A 14995-nucleotide genomic window follows, 5' to 3' on the forward strand; every position below is an offset into this window, starting at 1 on the left:
CAGGTATATGAGACCCCGCCGCGGCGGACGAGTGTGTTATGGAAATTCATAACAAAATCATAACTATGTTATGAAAACTCATTACAAGCGACTTGTTATGATAGCGTTATGAAAAAGTTATGAATCGGTCGATGTTATGACTTTTCACATCAATGTTATAAAATTTCATAAAAAATTCGTTATAAAAAGTCATAACCGTTTTTACAGTGTTCCTTTCCGCATGGGTAGCGCCGCGAGCCGCGGGCAGCGCCACCGCACTGCAAGCGGCTTGCTCGGGCGGAAAGGAATTCGTCGCGATTAGCGGCCGTCAGGCATGCAGTGCACGTGCGAAGTCACCTTCGCGTGCCGCACGTGTGCGGCTGTGCGTGCGAGGGAGAGGGAGAGAGAGAGAGAGAGAGAGAGAGAGAGAGAGAGAGAGAGAGAGAGAGAGAGAGAGAGAGAGAGCAGGACAGAGTGTGGGAGAGTGCGTGTGGTCTGTCTCTCTCTCTCTCTCTCTCTCTCTCTCTCTCGCTCTCTCTCTCTCTCTCTCTCTCTCTCTCTCTCTCTCTCTCTCTCTCTCTGACACACACTCACACCAACGATGTAGAAATAATAAAAATCGGACGCCCTGCTAAGTAGATGACCAAGAAAGACAAACACGCTGCATTTGTGCGTCGGCACGCGCCCCGGAAGGCGGGGCGGGGCGGGGCGGGGCGGGGCGGGGCGCAATGAGGAGCGTTGTTGAATATTTACCGAGCCGCCCCCGCGGGCTAACACGCCCACACACGGGAAACGCAGCGGCGGCCCGGCGGCGCTGGCGGCAGGGCGGGCGGAAACCTTGTGGGGGTGGCGCGCCACGCCGCCGGGCCGCCACGCGTGGGGTGCGACTCGGGCCCGCGCTGCCGGCACTGCACCCGCCGGGAACAAGTGTACACACACGCACGCGCACGCGCACACACACACGCCGCCAGGACAAACGTCGCACTCACACACGAGTGCCCGTCCTGCGTGTGTGTTTGTGTGCCTCAGCGTGTGTGTGTGTGCCGCCCCGCGTCTGCCCGCCCACACACAAGGTGAGAAAGCAGGTGCAGTGGGTCTGTGAGTCTGGAGGTGGCCGTAGGCTGCCGTGCGCGCCTAACTAGACGAGGTGGGGCAGCTTAGGCGTCATACTCCACGCGACTAGACGAGAACCCCGCCCGATGCCTTGCCTCCCCCGCGGCCCCGCGGCGGTGCAGGGCTGCAGGGCATCGCGGTGGCGCCACAGACGCCGCCCTCCTGACGCCCTAACGACACCTCTGACAAGCCTGGCGCCGCGCCAACACACACCGAAGGCTTCTTTATTTATTGTCCATCACCCGAAGGGGGAGGACGACGCGGGCAGGGAGACGCAGGCAGGCGGAGGACGCGGGGGGCGGCAAAATTGAAAACAAGCAAAACGAGCGGGGCATCAAATTCCCCACAAAACTCGAAAACTAAACCTATTTCCGACGGCGTCGCGTCGCGCGGCGCGACATTCGTCTTTACAGTGCCGCAGACGCAACAGCGGCGGAACACCGCGGCCGTTTTTCAGCCGTGTTTCGTTTGCCGGTCGTCGCGGGGAGGAGAAAGGGGGAGGGGGAATCTGTTTGGCACAACGCCTGGCCAAAACCGCAGCACAAACCGCAGTTCTAATTAACGATACGTTTCAGAGCGACGCGTGAAATTGGTCTTTTCAGCGGTCGAATCTCTCTCTCTCTCTCCCTCCCTCTCTCGCACGCCGGCCGCTCCCGAACAGCCTTCCCGTCTCCGTCGCACTCGTCGGGCGTCCCGCATGGGGTGCGAGAGAGACAGACAGCCCGCTGCACCGGGCCCATGTAGTACAGTGCAGCGTGTTTAGCGCCTGCGTCGTAACTAGGTCCAAACGCCGCGCTGCTGCCTTTCGAGCCACGCCACTGCCACGCCGGGCCCAGCGGCCCACTCCCCTCCAGGAAGCAGAAGCCGGCCTGCCAATCCCGATCGAACCGAAACGCGACGAGGACATAAATCACTTTCGGATCGGAGACGGGGATGGCGCCGAGGACCAGCCCCGCAGCCCTTCTGGCCGGGGGGGCTGACAGCCTCCCCCTCCCCCGCGAGGCGCCTGCAGCAGTGTGCACACAGGGCGGGCCTACCCCCCGCAGGCCTACCCTGCCGGCGCTGCCGGGCCTGCCGCTCAAGATTCCAGGAAACAGACTTTGACTCGGCCGAGATTGCGAGGCAATCTAATCACGCCGCGCGGAGGATTACCATCAACAACCAATCAGGCTGCCTGCCACGCCGCCGCACCGCCAGGCCGCTCGACGCCGTGCTTTCCGGGCGCCAGCGTCGCCGCCGCGGTGCAGCGCCTGGAGTCACTCCGCTGGAGCCGACAGTCTGGACGATCTGTGCCGGACCGCCGTGCACAGAGACCTCGAGCAACACAGCGTCTACGTGGGCCAGAAGACCAGTGGAGAGGGTTTTGAGCTCCAGAGGTGCTAAATGGGACTCGAATCGAACGTGTGTGACCCCACCAATGGATTGCTCTCCGAACGAGGAATCCATTGGTGGGGGTCACACGCTCGCTTCGAGTCCTGCTTAGCGACTCTGGAGCGTCCTGATCTGCTAACAGGGAGTCACTGAGACACGTGCAGAGCCGGGAAAGGAACTCGGCGGAAAGCGGCCCCGCCTCGCGGACATTCGCAAGACGGTCGGTCCAAATCGGCGACAACTGGATTGAGTGTCGGCAGGCCGGCGACATCCCTCGCACGCCCCGACACCCGAGCCCCCCCCGCGGCCCGTGGCGGATTTGCTTCGATAAGGCGCCCGGTTCGGTTCCCTCGTGAAACGCATTTCGCTCCATATGGATCACGTTTCGTGCAGGACGGCGGGCCTGAGAGTCAGTTCGTCGCTCCGTCTCTGTCGCGCTCGCGGGGCGGCCCGTGGGAGTGCGAGAGAGACCGCCCACGCACGCACTTCCGACGGCCGCCCCCATAGACGGCCGCGGGGGTCTTCTCCTCCAGGTGCGACAATGGCGCGCTGGGTTCGGGCGATCGCCACCAAAGTCGGCCTCCCGCCTGGAGGGGCCGCCTTCAGGGAAAGTCGCCGGACAATCACAGGAACCGTCCATTTTTTCTCGTGTCTCTCTCTCTGTCGCTCGATCCGTCCTGGGGATGGTCTTGGAGCCGCGCGGCAAAAAGCAGCGGGCTGCGAGACAAAGCCGCAGCGACCGCAGCACCGCAGTGCACCGCAGCCACGCTCTGTCTCTCTCGCACCCCTACGGGCCCTGCGCAGCCCAGAGGCACGGCGCACGAGTGCGAGAGAGACAGAGCGCCGCTCGGAAACAGCCCTCGTAGAAGGTGTCGCACTTTGTGTGCAACTTCCTCGCCGCGCTGCGGGCTGACAGTCGTTTCGTCGCTCTGTCTCTCTCGCACCCATGAGGGACGCCCCGTGAGTGCGAGAGAGGCAGAGCGACGAAAACGGCTCTCGGAATGAGGCAGCGCGGGCCGGCAAACTGCATGCAGCCTTTTCGATTTATTTTTCCCCGTTAATAATATCCACTACCACAACGGGCCGGGGTGATTCAGCAGGATCGTGGGACAGAAGAGGAGGTAAATATTGCATTACGGGCGCAATCAAAACCCACTTTGGCCCTCCACTCGGCGTTTGGCGAGCTGTTCTGTTCCTCCCTACCGGCCGACGCAACAAACTTTTTAATTATTGCCGCCCAGAGTGCGCGGAGCGCGCGGAGTTGATATTGTGTTTGATGAATGAAAGGAGAACGGACTCGTGATGCAACCCGCGAGCACGGATGAAAGAGTGTCACTCAGGGTGTGCTGCCTGTGCGTCTGCCTGCCTGTCTGTCCGTCCGTCCGTCCGTCCGTCCGTCCGTCCGTCCGTCTGTCGCCCAGGCAAGGCCGCCTCGACCGCTGCACTCATGGAATTCCGACCACACAATGTATGCTGCTTATGAGGCAACCTGCGGCACGGCAGGGCGGCAGGCCCGGGTCGGGCGGTGCGAGAGAGACGCCGCGCCGCGTCGGGCCGCGCCGTGCGAGCGAGAGAGACAGACAGACGGCCCCTTCGGTGGGAGGGGGGGGGGAGGGGAGTGGCCCTTTAGAGGTGCACTAATGAAAGGAAGGCAACAGTGTGCCAAGGAGATGCGACCCGTTGCGGAACTGATCAGCGGGACGCGTTCTCAAAGGCACCCCGTGCCGACAAGCCGGCGAGTCGCTCTGTCTCTCTCGCACCCCTACGGGACGCGTCCACGAGAGCGAGAGAGACAGAGACAGCGACGCAGCGGCGCGGCGTGACGCCGTCACAGTCCTCACGAAGGGGCGGGGCCCGGCTTTCCATACGACACGTTTCGGGAAATGGCCCAGCCGATGGTCCGAATGGCTGTGGGACTCGGCACTCCACGCGGCCGGCAGCGTCGTAAACCCACAACTTAATAACCGCGAGGTTAGTGATTAGGCACCACGGCGCCGCTTCCGGTCCGAACGGCTCCGTTTAAATGAATGGCCGTGTGTGTGTGTGTGTGTGTGTGTGTGTGTGTGTGTGTGTGTGTGTGAGAGAGAGAGAGAGAGAGAGTGTGTGTGTGTGTGTGTGTGTATGTGAGTGTGTGTCGTGACCAGGGCAGGAGTAGTGTAGTAGTAAGGTACTGTGGATTACTTCCTTCCTAGGCGCAGCAGCATGGGAAAGGGGAGGGGGGGACGTCGCGTCGTTCCTTTGGTCCTGTGTGTTTATCATCCCATGACGGCCGGGGGACTGCCGTCGCGAGTACACTGCCAACAGACCGGGCAGAGCGAGGCAGAGCAGGGCGGAGTGGCCGGCAGGCTGTTAGGGAGGCCGCCAGGCCGCAGGGGTAGTCAATCCTCGGCCGGCATGCGCCAGCCCACCCTAGGAGCTGCAGCTCTCTCTCTCTCTCTCGCACTCGTGGCGCGTCCCGCATGGGTGCGAGAGAGACGGCGTGTGAGTGGAGGGGGGCGGGCCGAGGCATGCCGAGGTTGCAAACACCACGCTAAGGCAGTCTAGAGGTGTCCTCGGGGACTGCGAGAGGAGGTGTTACGACCACGACGCGGGGTCGCGGAAGGGGTGGGGGGCAGTTTCAGTGTCCAACTTCGCCCCGTTTACGGCCCATGCGGTGCCACGGAATTTATGGACATATATATATACGGTGTATCAATACGAGGCAAGGGATGACGGGGGTGGACGCTGCCTGGACCACTGCGGGAAGGTCTGCAATAAAAGACACCTCCATTTCATTCACTAGTTCATTGATTCTAGGGATCGCGCATGCCAACATGCATTTGGTGCGAGTTCAATCGTGCTTAAATTAGTGCATGCTGTAATTACATAGTCCAATCAATTGCTATGAAAATGAACATTCATGCCATTCATTGATCGATTCATTCATCGACCCGTTCATTCATTTACCCCGTGCATGCAGCTACCCTCATTCATTCCGTGCATATTCGGTCATTCATTCATTCATTCATTCATTCATTCATTCATTCATTCATTCATTCATTCATTCATTCATTCATTCCGTGCATTCGTGCATGCCATTCGTGCACCCATTCATCCCTCCCCTCCCGTTTCCACCCTCCCCGCAAATAGGCCGTGTATCGGCACGCCGCGTGCAACTTCCCTCCCTGGGAAGGAGGGAGGTTCGACTCCCCCTAGTGCCGCGCCGCCCCGCGCCGCCCCGCTCCCCCGACCGTAAAATAGATTACACAACGAGTGCTGCGCCGCGCTGCGCCGCGCCCCGCTACGCGCCCCGCGCCACCCAGCCCAGTCCGCGGCGCCGGGCCCCGGGGGAGGGGGGGGGGGGGGAAGGCCGGAGGAGTGGAACAGAAACAAAACAAAGCGCCCGAAAAAGGGGGGAAGGAGGAAGGGAGGGGGGGGGGAACCAAGGAACCAAAGTAACCAAAAATCCAAGCGGTTTCCCAAGGGCAACACTATTTCAAACCCGGATGGCAAGGCCGCCAGGCGCGGCAGGGGGTAACGGGTTGGGGGGCCGCCACCCCGGGCCCGGGTGGGGGCGCGCTCGGCTCGGTTCGGGGCCGGCTTGGCGCGGGGCGTTCAACACTGTTCGGTCAGCTGACGTGCCAAGTCCCGCAAACGCGTTCCGGGGCACTGACAGCGGACTCCGCGACGTCCACGACGGCCAGGGTCACGTCGACGGCGCGGGCGGCAGACGGCGCTGGGCTGCGCGCATGGCAGACACACACACACGCACACACTGACGGGGCCGCACAGCCACGTCGGGCGAGGGGTGGGGCGGCGGGGGGCGGGCGCGGCGCGCTGCGGCACACTGGCAGCGTGCGCTCTGAGCGTCGGCCCGACTTGAACTGGCGAGGAACGGCGCGGCGCGGCCAGGCGCGGCGGCGGCACGGTTTCCTCGCACCCCTCCCCCCGCGCACCCCCGCGCCGCCCGCCCCCTCCAGCTCGCTATCGACCCCGCCTCGAACGCCTCGCCTCGCCGCGGGCCCACCAATGGCTGCGCGCCGCATGCCGCGGGCCTGGCCCTGCCGCCGCCAGCATGCTGCTAGTCTTCCAGGGCCTTCCTCACCTCGGCCGTGCCGTGACGCCGTGACGCGGACGCCACGCACGCACGCACGCGTCGCGGCCACGCGAGATAGTCGCCACAACTACTTTTTCGTCCTGGAAGCGGCGTTTTTCAGGACACGGGCACGGGACATCTACCAGGCGCGCACGGCCGCCAGGAGGTGACCGGAGTCGCCCGGAGTCGCCCGGAGCGGCCGTGAATAGGACGGTCCCCGACCCGGAGCCGGAGGGTCCCCGGAAAGGTCTCCGGAGGACCGTGGCACTCAGGTAGCGGCCCGAGGGTCTCCGGCCGCACGCTGGGCAGCACAGCCACGATCCTAGCATCACCGGCCGCGCCGCCATTTGGAACTTCGGAACGTCCATTCGCTTGGCAGCCTCATGACGCCTCACGCGTCCAAATTCCTGCCGCTAGAAAGACAAGTACGGCCCTCTCCAGACACCAGCCTGACGCTAGGAACGCAAGCGGTTTGTGTCCGTTTGTCTCTGCCTGCATATGGCTGCGGGAGGACAGGACAAAGAGGGGCTGGTTGCTGGTCCTGCTGCCCGAGGCGCGCACAAAAGGAGCGCCAGGAGGAGAATCAGCTCGGCGTTGTCCGGGACTCGGACTCGCTCGCCGCCGATGTCGCTTGCAGCCGGCTGGTGCACTGCCGTTGCACGGCGTCGTCGCCTTCCTGGGTTCGGCATCGCGGCATCGGCCGTGTTTCGTCGTGGTGCTGACGCGACAGCCTCCACGGCACGGCGTTGACGTCGATGTTTCGCGGGTGTCGTCGACGTCGTCGTGTTTGTGGAGCCGTGCTGCAGGCGTCAGGCGTTCTGGTGCCTCTGCTGGCCGGAACCTGATACGCATCAGCCTCGATGACCTCTGCACTGTGGGTTCCTTTCTCTCTGAGGCGACTGTGCTGGCATCGCGTTGCCTCAAACGCCATTTTGGTTGACGCGACCTGAATTTCGCTACAGTCTGCTGAGTTCTTTTCTGGCCGACTCACCGAACGCGAAAATGCCGCCGCTGGCTTACGCCACTCGCGTGCCCGCACTACGCCCCAACTGTGACACTGTTTCCGATTCCCGGAAAGACGATTTGTCGGCCCAAGGCGCCGAGTATGTGCGTTCGGGCCTCCGACAGTCAACAAGCAGGCCGTGCGCACACATGACGAGATGCTTGCCGTTCGTGTAACGCTGTTTGCGTTACGCCAGACATTTCTTTTCTTCTCTTCTCCTTTTCGGCCGGGCCGTGGCGAGCCGAGCCGCCGCGTCGCGACCCGCATTGGACGTGACAATGAGTTGAGCCTTCGCCACCGCTGTGATAACGAGCTCTTCTCTCTGTGTCTGTCTGTCCGTTTGCCTGTCCTGTCCGTCTGTCTGTCTGTCTGTCTGTATGTCTGTCGGTCCGTCTGCTCTTTCTCTCTCTCGTCCCGTGAGATTACGGAAAAACGGGCCACGCGTCGTAAAGTTTCTTGAAACCGAAGCAAGGCGTCGTGGAGGCCCAGAGGGGTGAGGCCGCTGCGGCCCAACTTTTTCAATTTGCCTCGGGGACTCGAATGTAAGGCAAAGCCGAAGGCAAGGGAGAATGACGCGATATGTGGAACGGAGAGGGGGTGGCGCTGTGGCTGCCCACCATTGGGTGACGCGTGTCCGCTATCGCCCGCAGGATTTCGGCTGTTGGGCCTAAGTCACCCCCCACCAGGCCCGCCAGACCCGCCGGGCCCGCCAGAGCGCTGCTGTGCTGCGGAGAGGGATGACAATTCGCGTCCGCTCGTCACGCGAGGCCGCGCGGAAGCGCCCAGCTTCTCCACGCGCAGATTTTCACGATACTACCTTGCCGGGGGCGGCACGATTCGATACATCGATGCTTCCGTCGATTACGCGACGACTTCTGCGGTCGGGATTGAGTCGAGATCGGAGGCCGGATCGCGGCCACCTGCGGGCTGTTGCCGAACTTCGTCGCTCTGTCTTTCTCCGGCACGACAAGTTCCATGCGTGCGAGTGAGGCAGAGCCAACAGCCAAATGCATGGCTGCAGAGCAGCTTTGCTGCCCTGCTATGCGGTTCACTGGGAAGCCGTTGGTTTTAGTGTGAACTCAGTACGTTGCCGTTACCTCGGGAACAGATGCCACAAAAGTCCGCGTCCAGTCCAACATTTTTCAAACTAAAGGTGAAGACATGTAGTACGGCCTTGAGACGCAGTGATACGGCCTGAGTGGAGGATCCTCATTGAAAGTCGAACGCCCCTCCCATCTCTTCTCGCTCCATCTCTCTCTACTTCTACTCTTCTCTCATTCTCTCTCTCTCTCCTGCCCCGGCTCTCTCTTTTCTCTCTTGATGCTCCTTTCTTTCACACACACAACCGCACACACCACACATCACCACAGTAAACATGCAGGCCGTACGCAGCACGCAGTTTGGAAGAAATGGCTTGGGCCCCACCCGCCCCGGCCGTCCCGCCGTGCCCGCCACCACGCAGCACCTCGGCAGTATTTATAGCTCACATGCGCCACGCCTCAAGGCTCCCCACGCTCGCCCTGCACCGCCCTGCACTTCACGGTACACTGCCAAGCACAAGCGGCCCCGTTTGTTGAGAATTCGCAGCCGCCATTTCATTTGACCGTTGCCGGGAAACAACACTGCCTTTGGTTCAACCGGGACGCCATCGCATTTCAACTCGCCGCCCACGGTGACGGGAGCACCTGCCTGGGGCCCCACTTGAGTGTCCGTTCTTGGAAAAGGCAGGCCTCTCGGTATATTGCCGCTCGCCGCCAGTGTTTTTTCACAGTGGATGCTTTATCCGGCCGGACGCGACGAGGCCGGCAAGGCGGGACGAGTCGGGACGGGTCAAATGGGGCGGCCTGGACCGCTTTTATTCCCGGGAGCCCACCTCGCCCGCTCCCCCTCCCCCACCCGCTCCACCCGCCCCGCCCGCCCGCCGCCTCACTCCCCCCGCCACCCCTCTCCCCTCCGCCGAAGGCAAACGAGAAGGGATGGGGTCGCGCGGGAGGAATGCAAAGGGGTGGCCGAGGGCGCTCTTTCACGGTGGCGTGGCGCGGCGCGGCGCAAAGGGTGAAATCGGGCGTGTTGTCATTTTCGTATGTAAATTCAGTTTATACAGTAACGCGAATGATAATAATTTCCATTTTATTCCATGCAATGCAGATCCAATAATCGAAGTGGAAATTTGCGCTGTCGAGAGTTTCTCCGACGCAGAGGGGGTCACACTGAGGCCCTCACCCGTGGCATTTACATCCAGGAAAGGGGAGAGAAGGCTGTCGGAGGCTGCTTTGAAGCGATCAAGCCACGTGACTTCGAACCAAAGAAAGTTCACCCAACTGTTTTCTATGAAAGTTCCACTCACTGCATAAAGCCCAAATCCTCTCCCGCAGTAATCTGATCGTCTCATCGTTTCGATCGCACCCCCGCTTTTTTCCGGGTCCCAGTTGTCCCCTTGCCCTGTGATCTGCGCCCCTGGCTGGTGAGCCACTGGTGGGCCACTGGTGGGTCGGTGGGACGCACGCACTCTCTAACGAGCACGCGCCGGTTGTTTGCAGGTACACTCGATACACGACAAAGGGGCCGCCGCCACCGGGCCGCGTGCGAATAGCCTCCCTAATTGCAGGGGGACAGCAGCGACAGAGAGAGAGAGAGAGAGAGAGAGAGAGAGAGAGAGAGAGAGAGAGAGAGAGAGAGAGAGAGAGAGAGAGAGAGAGAGAGGTGGGGGACCGGGGCGACGTCGCGTGCGTCCTCCGAGGCGTGACAAGCGAGCCACCTCCACCGCACGCCACCGCACGCACGCGTGCCCGCCACGCGACCAGGCACGGCGTGGCACGGCGTGGCACGGCGTGCACCGCGCGAGCTGCACATTCGCAGCCTTGCAAGTGTGTTGGCAGCATATGGCGGCGCGCTGCCCAGTCAAGTGCTTGGAATCGCGCTGCCCCTGATTTTCCCCGGGGAGTTGGGCGGGGCCTTTGAGCAGGAGCAGTGGCCCCAGGAGAACGGGGTGGTCAAAATCGGGCCAGAATGGCGTGCAAAGAAGAGTTATTGTGACAACTTTGGGTCCTGCCAGTGCCAGGCAGGACTTTGAGCGAAGGTTATGGCCACAGCTAAATTGGACCCAGTGGTCGCTTGAAGTCGGCCATTTTCAGCAATTTTGGAATTTTTAGGTAGTATTTTGCATACGTTACGTTGTGAGGCCGGCGCTACCAAAATGAATCTGGTTTAATGGAATAAGTGGCTAGTAGAGCAAGGGTGCTGTTGAGATGTCCAGACTTCACTGAACCGCGCGCGTTCAACGCTATGCTAGGCCCTGAATTCCTCGGCGTTGGTGGAACCTGTTTTGAACTGCGCGTCCTTTTGTTTCTCGCCTGCGGCCGCCCCTCGAGCTGATCCATTCGTTCTACACAGAGGGCGGGAATTAGTTTAACCGGCCGATTGATACCCGGTGGCCTCGAGCTGAGCCGAGCCGTGCCGAGCCGAGCCGTGCCGAGCCGAGCACACCAGCCGGCCGAGCTGTGCCGAGCCGTGCCGCGCTGCGGGGCCGAGCCGAGCCGAGCCGTGCTGTCTCGCTAATGAAGATGTACGAGCCGAGCTAGAGGCTGGGGGCGGCAAGCGGAGGGCAGTTCGGGGGTGGCGGCGCTACGGCATTGAGAGGCGCCTTGGGCGCGGTGGGGTGCAATCTACGGACAAATAAAATGCTACCAAAATGATGCGTCCCCTGCAACGTCCTCGCGGGGAAGAGCCAGCCCAGCCGCACACGCGTTTCGAAAGAAATATCGAGTAGGGAGGGTCGTGAGGAATTTGAGTGGAAATGTGGCAAATAAACAAAGATATTGCAAGGCCAGAAAAGTGTCATCCAAAACCATTGCAATCAACTTGCAACAAGTCATAACATGAATGTTTCAAGTAAATTTATTTATTTACAATAAATCATCTTGGTGCAATTAACCTCTTTTCTGAGTGTATCTTGAGGACGTCAACCATCAACGTTCAAATTTTTTAACGCAGCACTATACTCTGAAAAACGAGCAGCAGAAAATCGCAAAAATACATCTTCCGAACAAGTCAGGTGGTGGTAGCTTGAAAAGGAGGTATAATAATAATCTTGTCCTTAGCGTCCATGCTCGCCTCTTCGCGTCGCTTCGCGTGGGCTGGCCGGCTGGCCATTGTTCCCCGCTTGGCCGAAGTCGTCTTCAGCGGAGCTCATCGCACGCAGGCGCTTCGGCAGTTGGAAGAACCAGGGCGTTTCCGTGTTCTTTCTTATAGCAATTACGATGACATACTGCATGCGCGCCAGCCGCGCGCCAGCCAACCGCGACGTTCCCACCCATTCCAAATGAATGCCCCTCCCCGAGCACCGCGCAGCGCCGAGACACGACGGGCCCCAAAAGTCACTTGAATTAACGATGCTGTTTTGGAGCGCACACGCCCAGTTTAAGGGGCCATGTAGGGAAGGGGCGCGCGGAGGAGGGGGGAGGGGACCCGGGTGAGTCCCAGCCCACGAGGGCCGAGGCCGGCCGAGGCGTAAGTGGCCCGGGGAGAGAGAGAGACAAATTGATTGATTTCTCAATTCGCCCGCAGCGCAGTCGCAGCGCTTGCCACCAGGCTACTGGCTTCTGCCACGTTTTCATTTGTCTCGTCGCCTGACAGCTCGTCGGTCCGTCTGGCTGTCGTCCGTCTGTCTGGATAGGGCCGCGCTTCGTGAACCAGTCTGTGAAATCCAGACGGTGAGTGAATACTGTGTCCATTTTCCAGCGTGAATTCAATTCCCCTTCTCACGGTGCGCGGTGCTGTGCGCGGTGCGCGCCGAGCTGCTTGACCCTAGGGCGGTGTTCTTCCGTTCCGTGTAATGCATGGCAGTGCATGGCACGAGACAAAGGGTCGTAAGCCAGGGCATCGGGGCCGACCAGCACCAGCCCGACGGCCGCCCAACGGGGCGCTGTGGGGCTCTGGGGCTCTGCGCTCGGCGCGGGGCTCGGCTCTTGTGCCCGCCGCCGCGGCCTCACAATGGTTCCCACTCAAACACATAAATTAGGACGCCGTTTCCCATTCATATTCGGATTTCGTAGTGACGGCAAGGGGCTGTGTGGGGTATGAGAAGGTGTGACAAGGTTGGAGGGGGAGGGGAGTCGTGAAGGGCCGCCGCCGCCCTTTTTAAATGACGACTCGGCTGCGGACGAGTGTCTGGTTCAAAACACAATAACGTCTCTATCGAGCAGGCCAAGGACGAAAACGGCAATCCAACAACAACAAGGAAAAGAATCAGTGTCTGAAACCCCATGCATCTTTGATGAGCCGTACAGTATGTGTCTCGCCCCATCGCGCGGCTTCGCGGCCATGAGTGCAAAAACGGGCGAGTGCGAGCGAGAGGGGCGGCGCGGGAGCGGGACGGCAGACCGGCCTTGTAAGGCTCCACCTGAATAATACATCACACGCAGCACGCAGGTCCGGCCCGACGGCCCCACGGCCCGACCAAACGCGGTGCCCGTGGTGCCCGTAAACCCACCGCGCGGCGCAGCGCGGGCCGGAGGAGGGGAGGGGAGGGGAGAAAGACATGCCGGCTCTACGCGCCGCCGGCACACACACACACACACTCACGCGCTCACACACAGGTAGAGGCCAAGTGGACGACCTATCACGGTTTGAAAAAAGAAAACAAGTACCTTGTCCTCTCTCGGCTTTTTATCTCGAAGAATGAGTCACCTCCGTGACGCACAACATCGGGGCGTTCAAAGCGCATTGTCAACCGCCCCGCCCCGCCACTTGGAACGGAATTCCAAATTGTCTGGACCTTTCGGGGAACGCCACCGCACAGTGGGCCAGAAGACCGGCGCCGGCGGTCAAAAAACTAGACGCATTTTGAGTTTCGGAGTCGGCAAAGACGACTCTAAACGAACGTGCGAGCCGGCCAATGGATCCCCTCGTTCGGAGAGCAACCCATTGGTGGGGGTCACAAGCTCCATTCAAGTCCTATTTAGCGACTCTGGAGCTCGAAACGCGTCCGGGATTTCGACCGTCAACTCCGGTCTTCTGGCCCACCGTGCACCGAGCTTACAACTGCCACGTGAAACGACCCGGCTGCCCGAGGAGGAAAAGAAAGACGGCCTGCGAAAGGCTCGGCGAAAGGTCAGAAGTCGCCGGTATTTCTTTTCTATTCCGTTCCGTGCCGTCGTGACCTCGATCATTGAAATGATCACCCCGCCGACAAGCCGCAAGCGGCAGCGGCCGGGCCGCGTGGCTGCGTGCAGCCCTGCCAGGCCAGTAAACTCTCCGGCTGCTCCACGGACTCACGTTTAGACTAGCACGATTATTCAACTCATCCAGCCCTTTTTAAGGTTTTAACCTCGGTCGAGCGAAGGATGTTTTATCCACTCGGAGTGCCGTGTCGCTGATTTGCCTCCTATTACTACTCTCGAAAAAAGTGTGTTCGACTGTGTTTACTTGATTTCCTTATTGAAAAGAAACTAAGCAATTCATTGGATTTACTTTCTTCCTTGGGAGTCTAACTAGATCGAGTGCTGGGTGTAGGCGATCCTCCAAACGACACGCGTTGCTGTTTCGTGACATCTTTTCCATCTTTTGGATCCCCGTCCGTCCCGTCGCCATATTTTTTCTCGACACCGAAGAAGAGAGCATTGAATCGCACTCGCGGCACGGAGTCCACGAGTACCCGCTCCACACCACTAGTAAATCACGATGTATCTCCGAGTGCCGTGTTCCTCGATGCTCGTCCACGGCATCACGACGCGCGGCCAATGGGTTATCGCTCGTCAATCAAATCCTTTCGACGTCCGCTGCTGCGTCCGCTATCCGCCATCTCAACGGCCTGCGTGAAAAACAGCCCGATGCATTGCGCGCCTCTGAGTGTTCTGGTTGATTCATCGTCCGTCGGCCGGCTTCAATGGCTGGCTGGGCTTTGGCTGGGCTCAGCGGGGATCGAACCGATTCGTAATAAACGTATACGTACTTGCGAGTCGAACGACAAACTGTGAGGCGAAGGGCATTTTCGAAATCACAGACTCTGCCTACGGTGTGGTCAAGCTACGTCTACACGGGAGGTTGAAGAAGGTTGAAGCAGCGGCGTTTATGAAATAAAATGCAGCGAAAGGACGACACGGTTCTTAGTGGCGACTCTGTACGCGGCGAAAAGACACTCACAGATGCCGTTTCTGGCTGTCTCGCACCCACTGCTAATTTTTTGTGTGTTCTGTGTGCATAGAGGTAAATTTCATGAGGCTCAGGTGCCGAACCCATAAGTCATTGTTCAGTTCTCGGCCTTTTCAAACGCCAGTCGATCGAAAGACGAGTGCGCATCAGGCTCATGTACTTCCGTGCCTCCAGGAATACTAACCAAAACTAAAGCGTCGCGTTACCCTTTGCTTTCGCTTGAAATTGTACGGCTCATCCGCCCTATCGAAATGCAAGAGGGAATTTACAGCCGCTGTGCTTCAAATAAAGAGTGTAACTTT

Source organism: Thrips palmi, unplaced genomic scaffold (genome assembly GCF_012932325.1).
Source record: "Thrips palmi isolate BJ-2018 unplaced genomic scaffold, TpBJ-2018v1 HiC_scaffold_1, whole genome shotgun sequence".
NCBI lineage: Eukaryota > Metazoa > Arthropoda > Insecta > Thysanoptera > Thripidae > Thrips > Thrips palmi.